Below are 25,176 nucleotides of genomic sequence, written 5' to 3' on the forward strand. Positions count from 1 at the left end.
GAGTAGGGTCCTCTCACCTGGGCCCACGGGGAGGTCCTGGAGCTGCAAACCAGAGACTGCAGTCCTGTAACTCGGAATCTCCTCATCTACCTGCTGTGCCTCTGCCAGTGCCTCAAAGTCTACCCCTTGGGAAAGGGCATGAACGGTAGGGCGAGAGAGCGCATCCGCCACGACATTGTCCTTACCCGAGACGTGCCGGACATCCGTTGTGTATTCAGAGATGTAGGACAGGTGGCGTTGCTGGCGGGATGACCAGGGGTCGGATGCTTTCGTAAACGCAAAGGTAAGCGGTTTGTGGTCCGTGAACGCGGTGAAGGGCCGACCTTCTAGGAAGTACCTGAAATGCCGGATTGCCAGGTAGAGCGCCAACAGTTCCCGGTCAAAAGCACTGTACTTGAGCTCGGGTGGCCGCAGGTGTTTGCTGAAAAACGCCAGGGGTTGCCAGCGACCTGCGATGAGCTGCTCCAGCACCCCACCGACTGCCGTGTTTGATGCGTCCACTGTGAGGGCGGTAGGGGTGTCCATTCTGGGATGTACTAGCATTGCGGCGTCAGCCAAAGCTTCCTTCGTTTGAACGAAAGCGGCGGCGGACTCCTCGTCCCAGGTAATGTCCTTGCTCGGACCCGACATCAGGGCGAACAGGGGGCGCATGATCCGGGCAGCTGAAGGGAGGAAGCGGCGGTAGAAATTGACCATACCTACGAATTCCTGAAGGCCTTTGACCGTGGTGGGTCGGGGGAAGTGGCGGACCGCATCTACCTTAGCGGGCAGAGGGGTTGCCCCGTCTTTAGTAATCCTGTGGCCCAGGAAGTCAATGGTATCAAGTCCGAACTGGCATTTGGCAGGGTTGATTGTAAGACCGTACTCACTCAGTCGGGCGCAGAGTTGACGGAGGTGGGACAGATGCTCCTGACGACTGCCGCTGGCTATGAGGATGTCATCCAAATAGATGAACGCGAAGTCCAGGTCCCGTCCCACCGCGTCCATTAACCGCTGGAACGTCTGTGCGGCATTCTTCAGGCCGAACGGCATGCGGAGGAACTCGAAGAGGCCAAACGGGGTGATGAGAGCCGTCTTGGGGACGTCGTCAGGATGCATCGGGATTTGATGGTACCCTCGGACAAGGTCGACCTTGGAGAAGATCCGGGCGCCGTGCAGGTTTGCCGCAAAGTCCTGAATGTGCGGCACAGGGTAGCGGTCCGGTGTGGTAGCCTCGTTCAGCCTGCGGTAGTCGCCGCACGGTCTCCAGCCCCCCGTCGCTTTGGGCACCATGTGCAGGGGGGAAGCCCAGGGGCTGTCGGACCGCCGGATGATCCCCAATTCCTCCATTCTCTGGAACTCCTCCTTCGCCAGTCGGAGCTTGTCCGGGGGAAGCCGCCGAGCACGGGCATGGAGGGGTGGTCCCTGTGTCGGGATGTGGTGCTGTACGCCGTGCCTGGGCATGGCTGCTGTGAACTGCGGTGCCAGAACCGATGGGAACTCCGCCAGGACCCTGGTGAAGTCGTTGTCGGACAGCATGATGGAGCCGAGGTGAGGGGCTGGCAACTGGGCCGCGCCCAGGGAGAACGTCTGAAAGGTCTCGGCGTGTACCAGTCTCTTCCTGGGCAGGTCAACCAGCAGGCTGTGAGCTCGCAAAAAATCCGCACCCAGAAGCGGTTGGGCTACGGCGGCCAGTGTGAAGTCCCACGTGAACTGGCTGGGGCCGAACTGTAGCTGCACCTGACGGGTGCCATAGGTCCTTACTGTGCTGCCATTCACGGCCCTCAGGGGGGGCCCCGGTGCCCTGCTGCGAGTGTCGTAACTTGTCGGAGGTAAAACGCTGACCTCAGCCCCAGTATCGACCAAAAAGCGGCGTCCCGACCTGCTATCCCACACATACAGGAGGCTATCCCGATGGCCAGCCGCCGTAGCCATCAGCGGCGGCTGGCCCTGGCGTTTCCCGGGAACTTGCAGGGCGGGCGGCAACGGCGGGCTTCTGCGCCCCACCGCTGGTGGTAGAAGCACCAGTGGTCATTGGGCCGGGGGTTAGTGGGCTCTGCGGCCGGGCCTGGACTGGTTTGCTGCCGGGAGCGTGGCTGGGAGATCTGTGCGATGGACGCCCCGCTCACCTTTTTGGCGTTCCACAGCAAGTCCGCCCGGGCTGCCACCTTCCGGGGGTCACTGAAATCCGCGTCGGACAGCAGCAGGCGTATGTCCTCGGGCAGCTGCTCCAGGAATGCCTGCTCAAACATGAGGCAGGGTGTGTGTCCGTCGGCGAGAGACAACATCTCATTCATTAAAGCCGATGGAGGTCTGTCGCCCAAGCCATCCAGGTGCAGTAAACGGGCAGCCCGCTCGCGCCGTGAGAGTCCGAAAGTCCTGAGGAGCAGGGCTTTGAATTCCGTGTACTTGCCGTCTGCCGGGGGCGACTGTACGAACTCCGCGACCTGGGCAGCTGTGTCCTGGTCGAGGGAGCCCACCACGTAGTAGTAGCGGGTGTCTTCTGAGGTGATCCGGCGAACGTGGAATTGGGCTTCGGCTTGCTGGAACCATAGGTCCGGGCGCTGTGTCCAGAAACCCGGCAGTGTCAACGAAACCGCATGAACAGAGGCGGCGTCGGTCATTTCTGGTCCAAAAATCGTTTGGACCGTCGGGGTCACCAATTGTAGCGGTGTGCTACAAACAGCGCTAAAATTACGACACGGAGTCGGTAACTGCAGTCGAAGGAAAAACTTTATTCGAAAACTTCAGCCTCACTTTTAAGCCTCTGTCAACCGGCCCCCCATGGCGAAGAGGCTCCAAAGCTCTGTGCTCGCAAACCCCCGTAGGCTATCTAATTGTGAGTCGGTTCGCATACGCTAGGAAATGAGCCGCCACAACACTACCATTTGCTTACCCATAGAGGGTGGAGATTTGGGACGTGCTGGTGGAGTCAATTTAGAGAGGGGCTGCTGCTCACTTGCAGATGGGACACCCTGGGGGCGGAGTGAATGAATGATTAGGATCCATTGTAGACCCAATCGCAGTGCAGAGCAATGTCATGCAAAGTTATCTCCTTGACAAAAATCACTCCATTCTCACCACCAAGCTGTTGCTCAAATCCAGCAAGCACCCTGCTGGAATGCAGTTAATCTATAGAGAAAATGAAGGATTTTTTTTTAATCTCCACGTTCTCTATTCCAGAAGCAATGTCACCCCAGCTTCAGTCACTTTGCCAACCACATTTCTGTGAGCTCTGAGTAGGTGTCCACTCTTTCAATGAAGCAGATGAGGAGATGGATGTAATGTTTTGTAACTTCAAAAGATAAAACTAATAGAAAGAAAAACACGGATACTGGCGATGTGTGTGCTTAGTTCATTTTTACTTTTAGCAAAATGTGCACAAATGCATAGTGGCTTAATGATGTATGCCATTTGTGTCCTTTTACATAGAACCTGCAATGAACAATGTAAACAACAAAGAATGCTTAACCAAACCATATATTTACTATATTATTCAAATTTGACTGAAATATGAAATACACCCCAATGAACAGGACAGTCAACAGTCCCAATACAAAATTCAAAGTTCAATGTAAATTTATTATCAAAGTACGCACAGTATACTACCTTGAGATTCATTTTCTTGCAGGCATTCACAGTGGGTAGAGAAATACAATAGAATCAATGAAAAATGACACACAAAGACTGACAAACTGTCAATGTGCAAAAGACAACAAACTGTGCAAGTAAAAAAGTAAATACGTACTGTAAATAAGTAATACTGAGAACATGACGTAGAGTTTTTGTATGAGAGTCTATTAATAGTTGTGAAATCCATTCAGAGTTGAGGTGAATGAAGTTATCCACTCTGGTCTAGGAATTGCCCTGAACCAGCTGGTGTGGGACCTTGATGGCTTCAGCAAGAAGAGTGCATGGCCTGGATGGTGGCTGTTGCCTTCTTGGGGAAGTGTTCCATGAAAATGTATTGACTGGTGGGGAGATCTTTGGCTGTGGTGGACTGGGCTGTGCCCACCACTTTTTGTAGGCGTTTCCATTCATTGGCATCAGTGTTTCCATACCAGGCTGTGATGCAACCAGTCAGGATACTCTGCACTGTGCATTTATAGAAGTTGGTCAAAGTTTGAAATGACTGCGGTATCTGCACAAACTTCTAAGATAGTAGAGGGCTTGTTGTGGCTTCCTTGTGATGGCAGTTATGTGCTGGCCCCAGGCCAGATCCTCTGACATGATAATGCCAAGTATATTAAAGTTACCAACCCTTTCCACCTCCAGCCCCCTAAAGAGGACTGGCTCATTGTCCTTAGGTTTCTTCTTTCCTTTAGTTGTACACCAAAGCTGATACACCTCATGAACAACCTCTCAAGGGACTTCATCACAGTGAAAGTAAGTGCTACTGAATGATAGTCATTAATCAGATTACCACATTTTTCTCGGGCACCGGTACCATTGAAGCCTCTGCTAATCTGCCTCTGGTGTAAAACATCACCTCCTGACAATAAAAGGGGGTGGGGTGCTCTGCAAATACCGATCGCTTCCCGTACCTCAGGAGCCGCTTCAGTGAAGGCGGATGTTGACGGTGAAATTCACCATTGTCTTCAATGCACTAGCATGGCTATCCAAGGTAAACAGTGCTTGAAGATCAGGATCTGAATCCTAGTACAAAGCTAGTGTTTAACTGGGGTAGCAGTGACCTCTGCCTTCCCAGAAGCTTCGGAGTCATGGACAATATTAAGCACCACAATACAAAGAATAGGTGCCTCCAATGCTAACTCCACAAACTCATCCAAATCCATTGGAAAGGCATGCAATCGAACACCAGCATTCTGTTGAATGGGTTGCATTAAAATAAGTATTCTCTTCTGTGTTCTGTCATTGGGAAGAGGTTGCCAGTTCGGCAGAAGAAGCTCTCCAAACGTGTTGTCAACACCTTTGCAAAAAATTGTCATGTTCTGCTGTTCTCTGACCCATGTCTGCTCAAAATAGAACAGGATTGTTTGTGTTCCCCTAATGACTTCCAATCTCTTTGTCAGGAGCATACAGTGTGAAAGATAGAAGGAGCTGGCCACTCCCCACACTATTGGTCTTTCCATCCTCCTGCATCTCTGTCCAACTTGTGGCAGAGTATACAGTCCCTCTTTAGCCTCATCATCCACTTCAGAATCTACAGAAATGGCACAGAAATCATCCTCAATTATGCAAGTTATGTAACAAGAGATGAGAATGGTGAATGTGGCGTCAACTGAGCAGATTAATTTACCTTGTGGAGTGTTAAACTTCTTGAATGTTACAGGAGTTGCAGGTAAATGGGGTGGAGTCTTTAAAACTCCTGATGTGCCTTGTTTATGGTAAAATGACTGGGGGGGGGGGCGGGTTAGGAGGCACCATTTCCTAAGGGCAGAGATGCACTGATCTAGAACTGGAAGCACATTAATTTTTTGTGGTATATTTATGGTTTATGGTGACCCTCAGGTGGAAGGGAACCTGGTGAATGTCAGGTCGAATGTCCATCATTCAGCCAGAGCCATTTAGGGCAGCAAAGAGTGGTGTGGATTGAGTTGCTGATCCAGTGGTTGGCACGTGTGGGCTGACTCTTGCTTAACTGATTACTGTAGTATTTCATTGCAACATTAGGTGGTAGTTAAGTGGAGACAGCATTTTCTGAACTACCTTTATGATACAGGCCATCTGTTTAAGGGGGTGGTCTTCTGCTTCTTATTAGGACCAATAATTTATAAATCTTGCCACACAATATGTTTGGTTCCCCTCATGCATACATTTTGCCCTCACTTCTGAACATCTAACTGCCCTATAAATCTCATGTCATCCCTCTCGATCCATCTTTCCCATTTTCTCTGCTCTGCTTGCTCTCACCCAGGCACATTCTCTTCACTTTTTTCCAACACTGATTAATCCAAGCCTGGCGAACTATACGCCAGCCCGTCCCTACTCCTCTGCCTTGCTTGCCACTCCACACTGCTGCTTTGAAGACCCCAGAATGTGCCTGCATCATCACAAATAGCCTACTGAAGAAATAGCCACTGATTCTGTATAAGCAGTGCTTCCTATAACCCATTACCTTCCTCCCTCACTGACCTTTCCTTTGAGAGTAAGGAACCCCCATTATCCACTCACTTGGCCCGCTGATAGTCCTTTACTCCCTGACCCTGGCACTCCCTGCATTCCCCAGAATGTTTGGTCACCATTGATTGAGAGCTTTGTTGTCCATTACTTTGGTTGAATAATGGCAATCCTGCCTTGGATCTTACTGAAACCTGGCTCCTGGCAGTAGCACGTCATCCCTTTTATGAAGTCCTCCTGTTTGCCAGTACCTCCTACTTCTTGCTCTACCAAAATTCACTCAGGACTGATCATTTGTAATCCTTGCTGCACAAATTGCCTGGTCTCTCTTGTGCACACATTTTGTGCTCACTCCTGGACTTCTAACTCCCCATGACTTCTGCTCATTCCTCTTGGCCCATCTTTCCTATTTCCCCAGTCCTGCTTGGTCCTCTCCATTCATGCTGATTTCCTTCATTCCATCCATTAATAATCCAGCCCATCCTTGCCCATCTGACCTCCTGTTTATTTCTCCAAACAATTCTTCAATCATTTTCTTCATCTTGACCCATTCCTACATCAGCTCCTTTCAAATTCATTTTCTACTGGACCTATCCCCTTTCTGAACTAAATCAACATTATTCTCTGTCCAAATCACACAATCACTTCAGAAAATGATAATTCTTTGTGAATTATTTCCTCAAATGCCTCTCTCTATCTATCATCTCCAGTGACAAGTATAAAAATTCTTTACAGCATTGACTAACATCAGTTATTCATCTAGGGTTGTCACTGTTCTCCTATGCTCCAGGATAAAACCCGGAGCCAAGGCTTCTGACAGTTTTTCTCATGCATTCTTCCATGACTATCTAAGCTCATTTTGCCCTGGGGATCAATTTCTTAAATCTTTCCTCATCTGATCTCTTTCTGATGCCAAGATATTCTATAGATAGGGAAAGAATATGTTCTGTAGAGACCAAAGGGGTAATCTATGTATGGATCCAGGGAATATGTCTGAGCTCCTAATTGAATGCTTCCCACTGGTACTCACTAAGGAGAAGGTTGTAGAAGATAATCAATTCAGGGAGGAGGAGTGGTTAAACGTTGTTAGACTGGAGCATGTCCAAACAGTGTTGGGAAGTGTATGGCCATGCAGTTGGTAGAAGAAATAAAAAGGGTAGAATATTTTCTAACTGGAGAGAAAATACAAAGATGTGATGCACAAAGGGACTTGGGAGTCCTCATGCAGGATTCTCTAAAGATTAAATTGCAGGTTGAGTCAGAGGTTAGGGGAGCAAATGCAATGTTAGCGGTAATTTCAAGAGGACTAGAATAGAAAAGCATGGATGTAATGTTGAGGATTTACAAAACATTAGCGAGGCCTCACTTGGAGTATTCTGAGCAGTTTCGGGCCCCTTATCTAAGAAAGGATGTGCTGACATCGGAGAGGGTTCAAAGGAGGTTCTCAAAAATGATTCCAGGATTGAAAGTCCTGTCGCATGAGAAGCATTTGATGGCTCTGGGTCTCTACTCACTAAAATTCAGAAGAATGAGGGATGACCTCATTGAAACCTATCGAATGTTGAAAGGCCTCGATAAAGTGGATGTGGGGAGGATGTTTCCTATGGCAGGAGAGTCTAAGATCAGAGGATACAGCCTCAAAATAGAGGGGCATCCTTTTAGAATGGAGATGAGGAGGAATTTCTTTAGCAAGAGAGAGGTGAATCTGTGGAATTCATTGCACAAGCGGCCGTGGAGGCCAGTCATTTGGTACATTTAAGGCAGAGTTTGATAGATTCTTGATTAGTCAGGGCATGAAAAGATAAGTAGAGAAGGCAGGATATTGGGGCTGAGAGGGAAAATAGATCAGCCATGATGAAATGGTGGAGCAGACTCATTGGGCCAAATGACCTAATTCTGCCCCTATATCTTAAGGTCTTTTGGTATTATTTCTGTTCACACAGTATAAGAAAGATGAGATTGCACTGGAGGAAGTGAATGGAGATTCACCAGGATGTTTTACTGGATTGGAGGACCCTCAACGTTTTAAAGAATGAAAGTACATTTATTATAAAAGTATGTATGCAGCATATAATCCATGCACTTGGGCTCTACACATTTAAATTTCCCACTGTTCTGGAGGGATTCCTTGTCTCCTCCCACTGCAAACTTCAGCCTATCCTCAGCTCATTTCCCTGGGTTTCCCGTCAGCAATCAACCCCACCTCTGGTCCGTCTTGGAACTCAATCCTGTTAATTTTCAACATTCATCTTCAATTTTAATACTTTCATAATCTGTCTTGTTCTTACTTTTGCAGTCACCTCCAACCTGTGATCGCTCTGAACACTCTATTTCATTAATTCTGGCTTTTTGTATGTAACGCAGTAAACAGCGGAAACACTCAGTAGGTCAGACAGCATCTGTGGAGACAGAAGCAAAGTTAACATTTTGGAACAGGAGCATCAGAACTGAGAAACAAAGGAAGCAAGCAGAATTTGCTGGTGGCCAATTATTTTCACTCCATTCCCCATTTCCATTTTAACATGTCAGTCCGTGGCTTCTTCTTCTGCCACAATCAGGCCACTCTCAGGTTGGAGGAGCAATACCTCATATTCCAGCTAAGTAGCCTCCAAACTGATTTCTCCAATTTCTGAAGCAAACACGAGGAAATCTGCAGATGCTGGAATTTCAAAGAACACACATAAAATGCTGGTGGAATACAGCATTTTGTGTGTGTTGTCTCCAATTTCTGGTCATTTTCTCTCCCTCCACTTCCATCTCCTTCAATTCCCCACTCTACTCTCTCTTACCTCGTCTCCTCTCCTGCCTATCACCTCTCCCAGTATCCTTTCTCCTTCCCTGTCTCCCATGATCCACTCTCCTCTCCTATCAGATTCCTTCTTCGCCAGCCCTTTATCTTTCCCACCTGTCACCTCCCAGCTTTTACTTCTTCCCCCTCCTTTCTCCACCCACCTATCACCTTCTAATTTGTACTCCTTCCCCTCCTCCAACCTTCTTATTCGGGCATCTTCTCCCTTCCTTTCCAGTGTTGGTGCGTGGTCATCTGGTTAAGGGTTTGGACTAGTGACCTGAAGGTTATTAGTTCGAGGCTCAGCTGAGGCAGCGTGTTGTGTCCTTGAGCAAGGCACTTAACCACACACTGTTCCTGCACGTTTATAGCCCAGTGGCAGCGGTTGGTGCAGTATGGACAAAACAAGACATTACTGATGAAGTGTTTTGGTTAGAAATGTTGGCTGTTTATCATTTCTGTTGATACTGCCTGACCTGTTGATTTCCTCCAGCATTTTGTGTATGTTGTACAAGAGAATTAAGTCAGTTTTCAAAAGCAGAGAAGGTTGATTTAATTTATGTAGAGATGAAGCACAGAACAGGCCCTTCCTGTCCAACGGATCTATTTAACCCTAGACAATATCCCGTTAACTCTTAACTGGTACATCTTTGGAATGGGGGAGAAAACCTGAGAATCTGGAGGAAGCCCACATGCTCGGAGGAAGAACGTACAAGCTTCATACAGTCGGTGCAGGAAGTCAAGTCAAGTCAAGTTGCTTTTATTGTCATTTCGACAATAACTGCTGGTACAGTACACAGTAAAAACGAGACAACGTTTTTCAGGACCACGGTGCTACACGAACAGTACAAAAACTACACTGAACTACGTAAACCAACACAAGAACTACACTAGACTACAGACCTACCCAGGAATGCACAAAGTACACAGAACAGTGCAGGCATTACAATAAATGATAAACAAGACAATAGACACAGCAGAGGGCAGTAGGTTGGTAGTCTGATAATCAGCTGAACGGTGGCGCCTGGGATTCCGTCCGTTTCTGTACTCACGCCGAGTATTTCGTTTCGCTGAGTGAACTCAGAACCATGAGCTGCAACAGTGCCACACTAGCCGGAGTGAGAGGGATGCGCAGAACAGAATGAGAATCAGTATCAGGTTGAACATCGCTGGCACATGTTGTGAAATTTGTTAACTTTGCAGCAACAGTATAATGCAATACATGATAGTATAGAAAATAACTGTGAATTACACTAAGTATATACATGTGTTTTTTAAATAGTTCAATTAAAAAATTAAATAAGTAGTGCAAAAACAAAAACAAAAAGATAGTGAGGTAGTGTTTATGGGGTCACTGTCCATTCAGAAGTCGGATGGCAGAGGAGAAGGAACTGAATTGCTGTATGTGTGCCTTCAGGCTTCAGTACCTCCTTCCTGATGGTAACAATGAGAAAAGGCCATGACCTGGGTGAAGGGGGCCTTTAATGATGGCTGCCGTCTTCTTGAGGCATCACTCCTTGAAGATATCCTGGATACTACAGAGGCTAGTGCTGACGATGGAGCTGACTAATTTTACAACTCTCTGCAGCTTACTTCCATCCTGTCAGTAGCACACCGCCACCCCCTCCTCCATACCAGATGGTGATGCAGCCAGTTGGAATGCTCTCCACAGTAAATCTGTAGAAATTTACGAGTGTTTTAGAAAAAAGGGAACATTACTGATATGGGACACCAAATGATTCAATGAGACTGTTAAGTACCAGATTATGCTTCTCCCATCTCCTCCGCTGATGACAACTAAACTGTTTTCTCACTTTCCCAGTTCTAATGAAATATCCTCGACTTAAAACATTTGCTGTTTCTCCTTCACATACTGCTCGATCTGCTGAGAGCTTCCACCATTTTCTGTTTTTAAAGGTTAGCTTTATTTTTGACACAAGTATTGAAATGTACAGTGAAATGCATCACCTGCATCAAGTCAAATTAGCGAGGATTGTGCTAGGGGCAGCCCACAAGTGTTACCGTGTTTCCGGTGCCAACATCGCATACCCATAACTTATCAACTGTAACCATATGTCTTTGGAACATGGGCAGAAACTGGAGCTCCCAGCCAAAACCTACATGGCCACAGGGAGAATATACAAATTTCTTACAAACAGTAGCGGGAATTGAACACCGATCAGTGATTGCTGACATTGTAAAATGATTGTGCTAAGCGCAATAGTGATTTTCAGCCTCTTCAGGTTTCTGATTTTAATTTGCCTGCCTTTTTTCCTTAACCCTGACATGCTTTCAATTTTAAGACCCCATGTCCTTGAATCTCCTGCCAAAATTCCTCCTCATCTCCATCTCACTCTGCTCCTTTACAACAGGACAGAGCTGAGATTGTTTCATCACAGGGACACTTCAGTTGCTCCAGATCCCTGCCAATACCCTGCCCTCTGCTGGGAAAACTTAGGAACTGACCTGTTATTATCCTGGAATGAAGCTGGTCAAGATGCTCTGCATTATTGCTGCTCCTTCCCGCCGGGCTGTGGGTGTGCTGAAACTACTCTTCTTGCAGGCTTGCCCAAGTGGGGGCAGTGACATTGATGCCAAAACTATCACTACGAAACTAGCTGCACTGGCTTATATGACATCTGGTCTGAATCACCTCTCCAAATGAGCTTTTTCTCCATTGTTCCATCATCTAGTACAGTTTGAGGGTCAACCATGGATGTTGTACCCTAGCTGTCAAAGTTGACGTGCACGCCAGTGCGCAGGCCAGGGCAGTACGATACTGAAAGCAAGCAGTTGGCCAGACAGCAGGATTTGCCTCTCCAAGCAGCTGATGAATCTGAAGGAACAGCAAAGACCAAAACAGCTTGGCACCAGCGGCACTGCAGGAGTTGCCAGTCAGTATTGAACTCAACGTGGGCCTGCCTTGGGGACTCCAGCTCTGGATTTTTCCTTGGGGTTTACTCCCGAAGCCTTCCCCGTGAGTGGGTATAGCTGCAAGGCAGTGGAGGTTGGATGTCAGAGTTTTCCTTCTCCTGGATGAGCTGCCTACCACAGCTGATAAGCCCCATCTGCCTGAAAGAACCAGTTTTAAGGCACCAGCAACCTACCTTTGCCCCTTCTCTTGTCAGTAGAAATAGTTCCGCTCAGCTTTGTACCTAAGCCACACGTGAAGGCCAAGAGCTGGGCTTGGCTGTCAGAAGCTATTTGAGATGCACACCATTGGGAGCATTTAACAGGTAACAGGAGCTTACCCCCACTACCGCCCCCCAGCTATGACAACCTTAAGGAGCCTTAAGTGTTATACTATGATTATAACATTAAATAAGCTCAAATTGAAAAGCTAAAATCTACAGGCGTTGGAAATCTGAAATAAGAACTCAGCAGGTCAGACGGCATCTTTCAAACAGACTTCAAATAGCTGGATGCTCTCCTTTTTATCTGATTGTTTATTACAACAATACTTATTATTCATAATAATATTTACAGTAAATGCAGTCATTTTATTTTACATTTATTTTATCATCAAATCAATGCATCCTCCTACAAAGCAGCAATACCACTTATGTTTATTTTATTTTTGAACAACATGCCTATGAAGTGTTTGAGAGGGCCAACACAACGACCTTTACAATCTGACCCGGCTCGTAAATCATCCAAACACAGGGCCGAGCCCTTCAGTACTAGGTACCGGCTGGAGCCTGGCCAGGGATCCTTCTGCATGAAACCTGTTTAAGATGGCCAGCGACTACTTACCGGTGGCAAAACACAAAACAAAGAAAGCTACTTAACAACTTACTAATAGTGCTTTATTAATAGTGATCAACTCTAACAACAGAGGCGAGCAGAAGCGAGTGGAGGCAAAGGCGAAGCTTGCTGGAGGCAGGAGCAGATAAAGTCCTGATGTCTGATCGATTTAAGCCCTGGGCCCAATTGGAAAGGTCAGGTACAGGCATATTTGTGGTGGCAGGGTGCAGGCCCCAGAGCTGTCGGGAGGCGTGGAACGAGCCGATGTTTGGATGATTTAAGTGGGGTGTCAGGTGTTGGGACCAGAGACAAGAGAGGGTCCGTTTCTGCCCGGTTCTGCTGGCTGCTCTGTGATGTTTACCCAGCTCTGCTCTGAACTGAGGCTGTGGCCTGATCCAGTTGCAGTCATGCCTGGCTTTGGGCCTGTGGTCCCTGCAGTCATGTACTCGGCCCTGCTATGAATTGAGGCTGTGGCCTAATCCAGCAGCAGGATACTTGGCTTTCTGTCTTTCTGGATGCTATTTGCTTACTTTTATGTTGGCACGATTTTTTTCTTTCACTCTGCCAATTTGGCATTTGGTGGCCTTTTCCTTAATGGGTTGTTTTGGGTTTTCGTTATTTTGTGGTTGCCTGCAACGAGACAAATTTCAAGGTTGTATAATATATCCATACTTTGATAAATAAATGTATTTTGAACTTTGAACCCATGTGATGGCTTCACCAAGATTCAGTGCTTCCCTCAGCATGTAGTGCTATACTCTGAATATGCCAGTTGGCAGATGCTCATCTTTCATTGCTTCGCTGGGGACAGTCTATAGGTAACAGAATCCTCTGTTATGGAACTTCTCACAGAGAGCCTGAGCAAAGACCATCAAATTCTTTGCTAGACTTTCTGGGCTCAGTTCATAATGAGGTAAGCAATGATTTCTTTCACATTGCAGCCATCTTGAGGGAGGAAAGGAACTGTCAGCATTATAGGACTATGGCACAGGTCACCTCCCCTCTCCTCTCTTGGTCCTGATGCAGGGCGTAGACCTGAACGATAGATGACTGTTCTTCTCACACAGTTGCTGTTGAAAAACTCCACATAACGAAGATCAACAAACAGCCAATGAGCAAAGGAAGACAAATAGTGCAAATTATAAAAAAGTAAATAAATAATATTGAGAACATGAAATGCAGAGGCCTTGAAAAAGAGTCTATCGTTGAAAGTGAGTTCCTTAGGATGGGGCCCATGGGAAGCTGGTTTTCCCTGAAATAGACCACATCAGTGAAGGAGTTTGCTTGTTACATGCCATGTTGTACACCGTGGCGATCATGGCCCTCCCATGACCATGATTGTTCTTGGCAAATTTTTCTACAGAAGTAGTTTGCCATTGCCTTCTTCTGGGCGGTGTCTTCAGGTGATCCCAGCCATTATCAATACTCTTCAGGGATTGTCTGCCTGGTGTCAACGGTCCCATAGCCTGGACCTGCAGCTCATATTCCCCTCCTGTTCCCATGGCTTCGTGTGATCCTGCTCAGGGTGGGCGGGGGGGTGCTAAGCAGGTGTTACACCTTGCCAAATGGTGACCTGCACACCAGCGGAGGGAAGGATCACCATACACCTCCTTTGGTAGAGACGTACCTCCAACCTTGCCACCCCGAAAAGCAGTAGCCCACTCTATCCTCAGGAGATGTTGGAGTGAGTAGCTGCCTCTGTCACCCAGGAGCTTTGAACTCGAGTCTGTGGGGTGAGTGCAAGAGATCGGGGGCCAGATTTCAGCTCGATGCACTTTGGAGCATTTGGATCGAGGGGATGGCCCACTTTTTGCTGCACTGAATCCTGCTTATCTGCCTCACCTGGCTTCTGCAATGGGTTACTTTTGACACCCTGTTATGGAGGCACACTGGCCCCATCAAGCAACGATGAGGTCACCGACCGGGGGATTGGTATTGTTGAGATGGTGTGAGGAACAGGTCTTGGCCAGGAGCCACTGATCTCCCATTCTGTTCACCTGGGGTCTGGGTTTGATGTCTGGTCTAATTAAAACATCACCACTGGATGGAAATGTGGACAGTGAAAGGTTAGGAGCAAAAAAAAAATTGTTGACAGGAATGGAGAGAACTTCTGTGAGAGGGAAGATCACTGTGAAGTGGAGTGGAGGATAGTTACATGAAGCCATGCATTAGGTCTTGGAGGCAAGAAGTGCTTCTGTGGATGGGGCAGTGGAGAGCGAGTCTGTGGTTGGGGACCTAGTCTGTGAAAAGGGAGTGGATCCTGGGATGAGGAAAATAAAGCCGTGAATGGGTTAATGGAGAGTGATTATAGGATCTGGAGAGTGGGTGTGTGATTGGGAAATGGTCATTGGTAGGTGTGTGTTGGATGGGCGTGCAGAGAGGTGTGTGTGCATTATGGTGGAGACAGCGAACCCAATAAGTTTTTGATGCTGGTTACGGTACTTATACAGCCACGTTTCACAAAACTGATGGCCTTTTGAAGGTGAATGAAGTTAGTCTCCATCTCCTACGAATGCAGTGAGATTGAGAATCTAGCCAATGAAAGAGACCGGCGCCGTACTGTTGGAAACTTGCAAGGTTTCTCTCCTGGCGGAGAGCTCCTCCCGAGCTGGCGAGGGCAATATTTAAAAGCAGCGGATTGTTCCTCCCATTCCCGAATCGTGCTCAAGGACGGGCTTGTGGATACCAGAGCCTTCTGGCGGCGGCTGCTGAAGTCGCAGCATTTTTAGTCGGGTGAGAATCGCCTTCCCTTTAAAGGTATGTTGTAAAGCGTGTGAATGAGGAAGTGAGTGAACGGTGGAGTTGGAGTGTGCCTGTGTAGTCGGATAGTGAGCGCCGGGTAGCAGCCGGATGGTCCCAGGAGGTGCGTGCTACTTTAACTTCTTGCAGTCACTCTAAAATGTAAGACAATTTTTCTTTGTTTGTTATTTTCTGCTAATCGACTAGTTGCTTGAAAACAGAAAAGGAGCGCTTGGCTTAAAGCCGTTTACATCTGTAGGAAACCGATATTGCCTGTATGTGAAAATACATAAGTTAGCGACTTTGGTGAACTTCGCATTTGTTAAGCAGCGACCTCGGATCTTTTCGTTATTTGCATTTCTCTCACTTGCGCTGTTTTACCGTTTAATCTGCTAGCGTGGGGTTGGAGGGTGGGGGAGGGATGTGGAATGGGGAAATAGGCGGTAACCTATTTCTGAGTGCAAAGCCGACACTGGAAGGATCCGAATAAGGTGACCCTCCCTGGCCAGCGCGGTGTTCAGTCATCCTCTCGCCCGCCTGCCTGCGTTATCTCGTCTGACAGCTTGTACCCCAACGAAGCAGGTCTGAAAACTGGCAGCAGTGAATCGTGTGGAAAACCTGTTACTAAATAATGCTTGCTTCTTGCTGCATCCACTTACAATTCAGCGTTGCCAATATTTGTCTCTGCTGTTCTAACAGGAACACCTTCAGATCTGTGTTATGCCTTTTATAAAAATAGCAGTGAAGATGAATGTCGTGTAGAAAAAAATATCTCGTTTGGTGATGTCATTAGCAGTAATATATATAAGCTTTCGCCCAATGAATCATTGATCATATAATTGTGCAATATAAAAATAGATTTTTATTACTATAATTGTAGTAAAGCATTTGGATTTGGATCGGGGCTGGCAGGATCTATATCTCTGACCTCATGTGATTTGTCTAGTGTTCCTGTGTCTGGTGATTCTGTGGATGTATTATAGCTTAGATGCAGTGAAGGTGTACCAGCAGTGTAAGTGCACCGAGGTATGGGGTCGGCTGTATTGGGCCGCTAGCAGTTATTGATCAGCTTCAAAGGATGACAGAAGCAGATTGAAGAATAACTTTCAGAAGGAACTGTGTAGAGCAGAGAAAATGGAACTGGTGTAGGAGAATGCCCCGCTACCACATGCACGGCCTTGCCCTGTGCTACTTAACTCCAGGAATTCATACTTGCTGCTCTTTCCCATTCAATGTGCCGCGGCTAGTCTCTGTGATGCTGAGCACCTGGATGTCTGAGAAGAGGAATAACTCCAGGGTTCACTGAGATGCTGACTGCTGGCCGTTCTTTAGTACTTGTTGGCTTAAAAGTTAAAAGAACGGGTGTTGGAAATACTCGGCGGCTGGGCAGCTTCCGCGGAGAGGCATGCAGTTGATGGCTAAGGTTGATGGCTAGATACTGTAAACTTCAGCTCTTGGGTCCCTGCCTTACCCCACAGATGTTGCTGATCTGTCGTGTTTCCAGCATTTTTTTTAACAGTTCAGTTGTCAGTGTTATTTTGCTTTTTGCTTTGCTCTTATGAGTATTAGTTTTATTTTTCCTTCACAAATGGAAACCTCTTTGTTGTCTTCAGGGCAAAGTGTAAAGGTGGAGGTGGGTAAATTTTAACTGAGTAACACATCTCTGGAAAACTTCAACCCAATGTGTTAAATGGTTTTTACAAAGTATCCTGTCAGGGATCATTACCTTTTAGAGTCTGAAATATTTTCAGGTTAATCTCTGGTTGACCAAGATGGTGCAGTTATTCTGGACTAGAATACTATTGACTGGATCACTTCTTTATTTAGAGATGCAGTGTGCTGTAGGCCCTCTGGCCTCAGCAAGATGCACTGCCCAGCGACCCACCTATCTAACCCTAGCTTAGTCACAGGACAATTCACAGTGACCAATTAAGTGACTGTATGTCTTTGGACCGTGGGAGGAAATCGGAACACCTGGGGAAACCCATGTGCAAGCAGGAAGAAAGTGCAAACTTTCTTGCCGAGGACATGGGCAGTGAACTCCAGTGCCCCGAGCTGTAATAGCTTTGCAGTAACTGCTACCATGCAGTAACATGGCACCCCATTTCTCTGTCGATCAGTCACTCGGATCTTGAGGGCTGTGACTATAAAAATGCCCAGTTAGTATTATAAAGCTATTCCTCACATACTGGAATAACTGCCCACCATTTAATGGGTAATCTTGCTCTGGTTTTACAGATTCTTTGTTAAGTAGGTACTGTAGCTGTAGTGCGCCATTTTGTTTCTATCTGCTGAGTACTGCATCGTGTCCGCTTGCATGCCCGGCAACTGACTTGGTGGTAGCAATAAACTATTTTTAATTTGAATGTGACCCAAATGTGACACCTCAGGCTGTGAGTGTGGCCTTCAAGCGAAGTGGCAATTGAAAGTATATAATTGGATTAGAAAGTGCAACTGTCCTTCAGTTGCTTCCATTGTAAATTCCGTTGGCTTTATTTATAATGAAACTTGCTTATTTAAACTTGTTCATTTGTGGTGTCTGTTGCTTTCATAACTATTACTGTGTTGGAGAGGTTTAATGGAGAAATGTTGTAAACATTCATTTAAACAACTGGTGGTTGGAAATTCGGTTGATAAACCTTTATTTGTTTTCCAGTCCCCTGCCATTTATAATTGTTTCCATGTTTGAAACGGGACAGCAGCTATTTTCTGGTCATTTTTCATCAGTCAGGAACTAGATATTTCCTGCTGTTCCTTGAACCTGATGTGGAACCAGTGAGAAAATGTCAAAAATATTAGAGGACGTAGCTTTAAGGTGAGAGGGAGAAAGCTGAAAGGAGATTTATGAGGTAAGTTTTATTAGCATGATGTTCTAGGTGTCTGGACCGTACTCTCTCTGGAAGATACAATAGTAATATTTACAAGGCATTGGGACAGGTACATGGTCAGGCAGTCTGTGTGCATTGGAGGGATTCGATTGCATTGAATTCCCCATGCCGTGCTCCTTCTGGACGTGGAGATGTTTCTTATTGTAGGGGGAGGCTAGGACCAGAGACCACAGCCTCAAAGTGCAATGACGTCCCTTTAGAACAGAAATAAGGAGGAGTTTCTTCAACCAGAGGGTGGTGGATTTGTGGAATTCACTGCCACAGGCGGCTGTGGAGGCCGTCTTTTCGTATATTTAGAGCGGGGGTTGGTAGGTTCTTGACTAGTAAGGTGTCAAAAGTGACAGGCACAAGGCAGCTGAATGGGGTTGAGGGGGAATGGACTCGATTGGCCGAATTGTCTAATTCTGCTCCTATGTCTTCTGGGCACCTAGCATTGTGTTCAGAACCAAACTTCCTGTTGGGTAAGTAAATCACTTACTTGAATCTTCTTTCCCCTCACCTCTCCCACTGGGCAGAAGATACAAAAGCCTTACAGCCTGTACTACAGACTGCAGTCACTCAGTTTGCCAAGGCTGCAAGGGCTTTTGGGTTAATGGTGTTTGTAGAAAGCAATGATCCTCCATCAGAAGCCCCCTTCATGGCAGTTACAGCCCACCTTGGATCACCATTGATAATCACCCTCCTACCACAGTTGCCCAGTTCTACCTGGGCACTGTAATCCCCAATGACACTATTTTAGTAAGGAATGTTGACAATCGACTCGCCAGAGCCAGCAGTGCCTTCAGGCACCTCCAGAAACAAAGCACCAGCTGCGTCTGTCTAGGAAAATCCAGGTGTACAGGGCTGCCATCGTCACAATACTGCTATATGGCTCTAAAGCCTGGGTCTTGTACCACAAGCAAATCCAGTTGCTTCAGTGCTTCCATCAGCGCTGCCTCCGCGCCATCATGGGTATCAGCTGGCAGGATCGTGTCTCCAATAACGAGGTCCCAGAGAAGGCTCAGCTTCCAAGCATTGATGACACTTTGCTGGTCAAGCTACGTGTCTCACCTGGACAGCTCCAGGTTACCAAAAGCAGTACTCAACGGAGGACTCTCTCAGGACAGGAGAGATTGTGGTGCCCCGCGCAAGCAGTACAAAGACCAACTTAAGCAGCAGCTCTGTCAGGCAAATATCAAGCTCAATGAGTGGCAGAAGCTGGCTTGTAACAGAGACCGCTGGAGATCGCTGACCCACGGAGCAGCCAAGAATTTTGAGGAACCCAGAAGAGAGTCTGCTGAAGATGCAGGAAGGAAGTGGAGATGCAGGAAGGATCCAACTACCCAAGCACCTGCATCCCAGCTGCTCCCGTGTTCCTACTGTGCCAGAGTCTGCTGATCCAGAACTGGCCTCCACAGTCACCAACGATTGTGCAGTTGCTCCCTCCTGCGGACTCTTCTTCCCTCCTGATCTTCGCAAGCGAAGAGCTAGCCATCATCACTACGTTTATGGACAGCTTCTATCCTGCTGTTAGCTGTCCATTGTACAATAAGATGGACTCTTTACCTCACAACCTATTTTGTATGTTATTGTTTATCTGCACTGTACTTTCTCTGTCACTTTACAATTTATTCTGCATTGTTATTGTTTTAGTGTGTTCTCAATGCACTGTGTAATGAGTTGATCTATATGAACAGTATGCACAACACGCTTTTCCATTGTATCTTGGTACATGTGCCAATAATAAACCAATACCATGCATTAGGAGTCCATCCATTCTGCATGAAGGTGGCCTTTTGGTACCCACCCTGAGATTTCATCTTGTCTTCAGTTGTACCTGATATTCAGAATCAGGTTTAATATCCCCAACATATGCTGTGAAATTTGTTAACTTTGTGACAGCAGTATGATGCAAAACATAATAATAGAAAAAGAAACTGAATTACAGTTTTTTATATATATAAAATAGTGCAAAAAATAAAAATAAAGAAAAAGTAGTGAGGTAGTGTTCATGGGCTCAATGTCCATTCAGAAATTGGATGGCAGAGGGCAAGAAGGGAAGAAGTTGTTCCTGAATCATTGAGTGTGTGCCTTCAGGCTCCTGCACCTCCTTCCTGATGGTAACAATGAGAAGAGGGCAGGTCCTTGGTGAAGAGAGTCATCAATAATGGAACACCGCCTTTTGAAATATCGCTCCTTAAAGTTGTCCCGGATATTGTACTCCGGAGTCCAGTGCCCATGATAGAGCTGATTTTACTAATTTTACAACTCTCTGCAGCTTGCTTTGATCCTGTGCAGTCACCCTTGTTTCTACTTCTGTACCCAGGGAGTATCTATAGGCCAGTGTGTTACCACTGTTTATATCAAGGATTTCTTGGGATGAAGTTTCCACCAGGTCTGTATAGAGAGCAAGATAACCCCTGTATACACCATGGCAGATCATGTGTTTTGTTGTGTCTGTGCACAATGACATACCGATTAAAATAAAAACATGCACACGGGAGATGGGTTTAAGTGGTGTATTCACATTGCAATGATGGAGAAAGAAACAATGCGCATGCACAGACTAGCAACAGTGCATGCGCAGACAACAGATAAATAAGTAGTGCTAAAGGTGTGGGGGAGTGTCATTGCTGTAAAAGGAATCAATCCATACATTACACTTCCTCAACCTTTAAATTAATGCAAAGTGAAACTTGTTATATATAAAACATTCAATTTCCCTTTCATAAACTTATACAGTATTCCAAATAAACATGCTTTCACAGTAACAATCCGTAATTCACAGTTATTAAAGGTTCGGTCTTTTGGGCGGCACTCTGATTCTTTCAGGATAGCGCCTCTGGAAGGTGTCGTGTCAATAATAATGTTCTCATCGTGCCTCTAGACCTGTGGAGTGGCATCAGGTTTGGCAGGTACCTTGTCAACAGAAATGTTCTGGTCATACCTCTGTATCTGTGGAGTGGAATCGGGGTTGGTAGGTGTGTTGTCTAAGATAACGTTCTTGGTTTCCCGTATCACGTTGTTGTCAGTGACGTGATCGTTACTGGGAGGTCAGTCTGGTGATGGTAGTGTTTCCGTCTTGTTTGGATGCAGTTGTCTCATGTGTGCTCTTCAGTTGACATCTGGTATCTGACCCATGTGCCGTCTCCATGTCTCATCTGTAACATCCACTGTCTACATCAGTAGTCCACTTATTGTAGCTAACCTATCGGGTGTCCACTTGTCTTCTTGGTAATCATACACTAGGACCTCCTGTCCAATCTTGAAGCTCCTTATTGTTTCATTTGGTAACTGGCTGAACATTTTACCCTGTACTTCCTTCTGGAGGCCTGGGTTCAGGCGGCTTGTGTAAGATGTCAGATTCCTGCTCATGAACAGCATTGCCGGTGTTTGATTTGTGGTTGCATGAACAGAGGTCTGGTACACAAAACGGAAGTTGTTCGCCTTATGCTGAAGAGAGATGTCCTCCTTGCCCATCACTTTAATGGATTTCTTGAAGGTTTGAGTAAACCTTCAGCTAACCTTCAGCTGGGTGGTGAGGAGCTGACTTGAAATGTGTGATGCTATTTTCCATCATGAGTGGTCAGAATTCTTCTGATGCGTATTGTGGTCCATTGTCACTCAGTTTATTCTGGTAAGCCATTTCTGGCGAAGCTAGTCCTCGGAGTGGAACGGACTTTGCTGAGGTGATTAACTTCATTGGTACAACGACTGGCCATTTTGAATGAGCATCCACAGCAATCAGGAACATGGAGTCTGTGAATGAGCCAACAAAGTCGATATGTACTCTTTGCCATGGCCACTCCCATGGGCGTAACGCTGCCTGTGGGGTACATTTCGAACTATGTGGCATCCGGAACAGTTTTTGGCCAAGACTTTGATCTGTTTACCTATTCCCTTCTCAAACACCTTCTGATTAGCATTAAGCAGCTGTTAAAGCCTCTGGTTAGTTCTGCCATTTGGGCTGCAGTTGCCTGTTGATGTCACACTGAGAGCTTTGATTGAGTGCCAGGCTAGTTGGTATTTTCTTAACCATTCACGTGCGAAAAATGCTGGCCCTCCACTTTTCAATACACGAAGCCTTAACTGTTGTGTTTGTCTCTGCACATCACATTTGCCTTCAGTTTGCCTTTAGGAGATACTTTGTGCCTACGTAGGTCTTTAGCATCGCCAAGGTCTTCTCTGATGATACCTCAGAAAAAAGGATGTTGTAGTCAGCCTCTGAAATTATAGACAAAACTGACCCTGTGCCCAGTTCGATTTTCAGTTTTACACCAGACACACCTATTGTGAACCAGATGATTTTGTGATCTGCTTCAGTAATGCGATACAATTCTAGACATGACAGCTCACCTCCATCAGACTATGTTATCTGAATCCGTTTCACATTTGATTACTTTATGCATTTGCTTAGTTTTGCATGTGAAACTCTTCACTTGGTGTGGTTTCTCTCTTTGGTTGTGCTTTTCGTCTGCCTCGCACACTCTCTATGTGACCTTGTCTGTGTCACTTTCTGCTTATATTTTTGGCGTTTTACACCATTCAGGGACATTTTGTGCATTTTGCATTCCAACTTTCTTTTTCTGTAGTTCTGCTGAATCCTTTGCTGCAGTCTCTAATGATAATATAACGGTCCATTTCTAAGGTTAGGTTTCTTTCGGACAGTAGCCTCTTTTGAGTGCTTTGACTATGCAGGCCACACATGAGCCTGTCGAGTGCATCAGAGAGCCCATCTCAAAAGCCACAGTACTGGGAAAGTTGGCACAATTCGGTAAAGTATTCAGAAATGCATTCATCTTTTGACTGGTTCCTTTTGTAAAATCTAAATCTCTCAGCTATTTAGGGCTCAAGTGATTTTGTAAAATTGTAACAATTTTGTCAAACGTCTTGCTTGCTGGCTTTGCAGGGGTAAACCCAAGTTGGGTAAGAGACTGTATGTCCTTACAGCCAATCAGCTAAGAAGAGCAGGGGCTTTCTTTAGCTCCTCCACATTGTGTGAGTTACAATACAGTTCAACCCTCTTAATATGTGACTCCCAACCTTCATTAGCGCTATCAAATTCATCAGCTTTCCCAATTGGAGCCATTGTCACATTATTTTCACCTTAAATTCAGCGCCTCTTTCGCTGTTGCTCACGGATCCTTCGGCTTTCTCGTGCTGTTTTGTCCCTCACTGTCGGTGAAGTTTGTGATGTTTTCTCACATTCAGGTTCGTACTCGTTGCCAACTTGTTGTGTCTGTGCACAACTGTGTATCGATTAAATAAAAGCAGTCATGCGAGAGATGGCTTTAACTGGTGTATTCACATTGCAACATGAGTGAGGACAATACACATGTGTAGACAACAGCCCGTGCACAGAAACAGATCATTACATAGTGCTTGGGGAGGGGGGGTGTTATAGCTCTAAAAGAAATAGATCCATACATTACTTGGTCTCTCTCATGTCAAAACACTTTTTTTCACAAAACATTTGGCCAAGATTTCTATGTAATTTTATGCAATTCTCTGCAATTTTCTAATAGCACCATTGGTGAAACGTTTTGAGATAAAAGAGGCTGGTTATCTCATAAAATGTCTTCAAAAATAAGATGCTATGCTCTACATATCAAAGTCCAAGATCTCTGTTATTTCCTTCCCAGCAGAATTTTAAACCACATCATAATGCCTTCATTTAAAACAAATCCTTGCCTGGGGAGTATAATCATTTAGTGAGTGCTGTGTTTATATGGTTGGCAAATCTCTTCTTGGTAGTTAATGGAGAAAGAAAGGTTGCATTATGAACTGGTAACTGTTCTGTCCATTTTGAGGATTATTTGACACTTGGGAGAGATTGCAAAGCTGATGCTTTGGTATTTTAGGTTGTAATCTTATTATTATCAGTAGAAATTTTGGACTTTGCTAGCAAGTTTGTAGTTAGTTTCCACAAAGTTTGTACATGGTGCATTTTAAATGTTTCCTAATTCGGTCATGGCGTGTGCAATAAACTTGCATTGGTGTTAAGGAGAGCACAGTGACACAGCTATTAGAATAGCTGCCCCCCACCACCCCCCCCCCACCCCCGTCAGCGCGAGAGACTCCGAGTCAATTCTGACATTGGGTACTATCTTGGTCGGTTTCCACTGGGTGCTCTGATTTCTTCCCACACCCCAAAGAGGAGCATGTTAGTAGGTTGACTGACATTCGGGGTGGTATGGTAGCATAGTGGTTGGCACAATGCAACCGTTCATCGTCTGCGACAAAGAGTACATTGAAATAAGGAGTTTGTACGTTCTCCCCTTGACCGCATGGGCTTCCTCCAGGTGCTCCGGTTTCCTCCCACAGTGCAAAGGCATACTGGTTGGTTGGTTGGTCATTGTAGATTGACCCGTGATTAGGCTGGGATTAAATTCGGCTAGGAATGCTAGGTAGCACAGCTTGAAGGGCTGAAGGGCCCTACTTGCCCTGTTTGTAGGTAAGTGTTAGAACCTGTATGGAACTAGTAAGGATGTGGGGAGTGCAAACAAAATAGGATAATATCAGATTAGTGTCATTTGGTGTTTGATTGATCAGCCTATACTAGTCAAATGGAGCGGGCTGGGGTGGGGATATTTCTGTGCTGGATCTCTGATTCGATGACTTCTAAGCTTCATTCACTGGTTGCACTGGTTCACCCACAGTGAAGAGGAGATGGAAGAGGAGACCTCTTAAAATAATTACAGTCATTGGCAGAGTGAAAACTTACCTGTGTTCCTTGTTGGTTGGTAGTTTGTTACTGAATAAGAATGAGTAATTGAGTTTCAAGGAGAGTATGTATTAATGAAGAATGTGTCCAATTGGATTCATTGTAACTTGGATTTCTCACTGGTAATATTATATTGGGAATGCTGTGTGCAATTCTTGGATTGGAAGTTGAGGAAAATAAGGAAAAGAATTGTTAGGCCAAAACCCACGTAGGGCAGATTTTCATTTCCATGTTGCCTGCCAAAGGCCTTGAAG

At 46.0% G+C, this 25,176-nt stretch overlaps 1 protein-coding gene across 7 annotated transcripts in view; it reads left to right on the forward strand.

Moving 5' to 3' along the window:
* Nucleotides 1–15,063: 15,063 nt before the first annotated feature.
* LOC132382466 (multiple C2 and transmembrane domain-containing protein 2-like) overlaps nucleotides 15,064–25,176 on the forward strand; it is a 430,775-nt gene continuing 420,662 nt past the window's right edge. For 2 of the 7 annotated variants that reach the window (XM_059952695.1, XM_059952694.1), the window contains exon 1: nucleotides 15,066–15,349. The gene's annotated coding sequence lies outside the window, so the exon portion shown is untranslated. The other 5 variants (XM_059952696.1, XM_059952689.1, XM_059952690.1 and 2 more) reach the window with 5 other exon arrangements.

This window comes from Hypanus sabinus, chromosome 28 (genome assembly GCF_030144855.1).
Source record: "Hypanus sabinus isolate sHypSab1 chromosome 28, sHypSab1.hap1, whole genome shotgun sequence".
Taxonomy (NCBI): domain Eukaryota; kingdom Metazoa; phylum Chordata; class Chondrichthyes; order Myliobatiformes; family Dasyatidae; genus Hypanus; species Hypanus sabinus.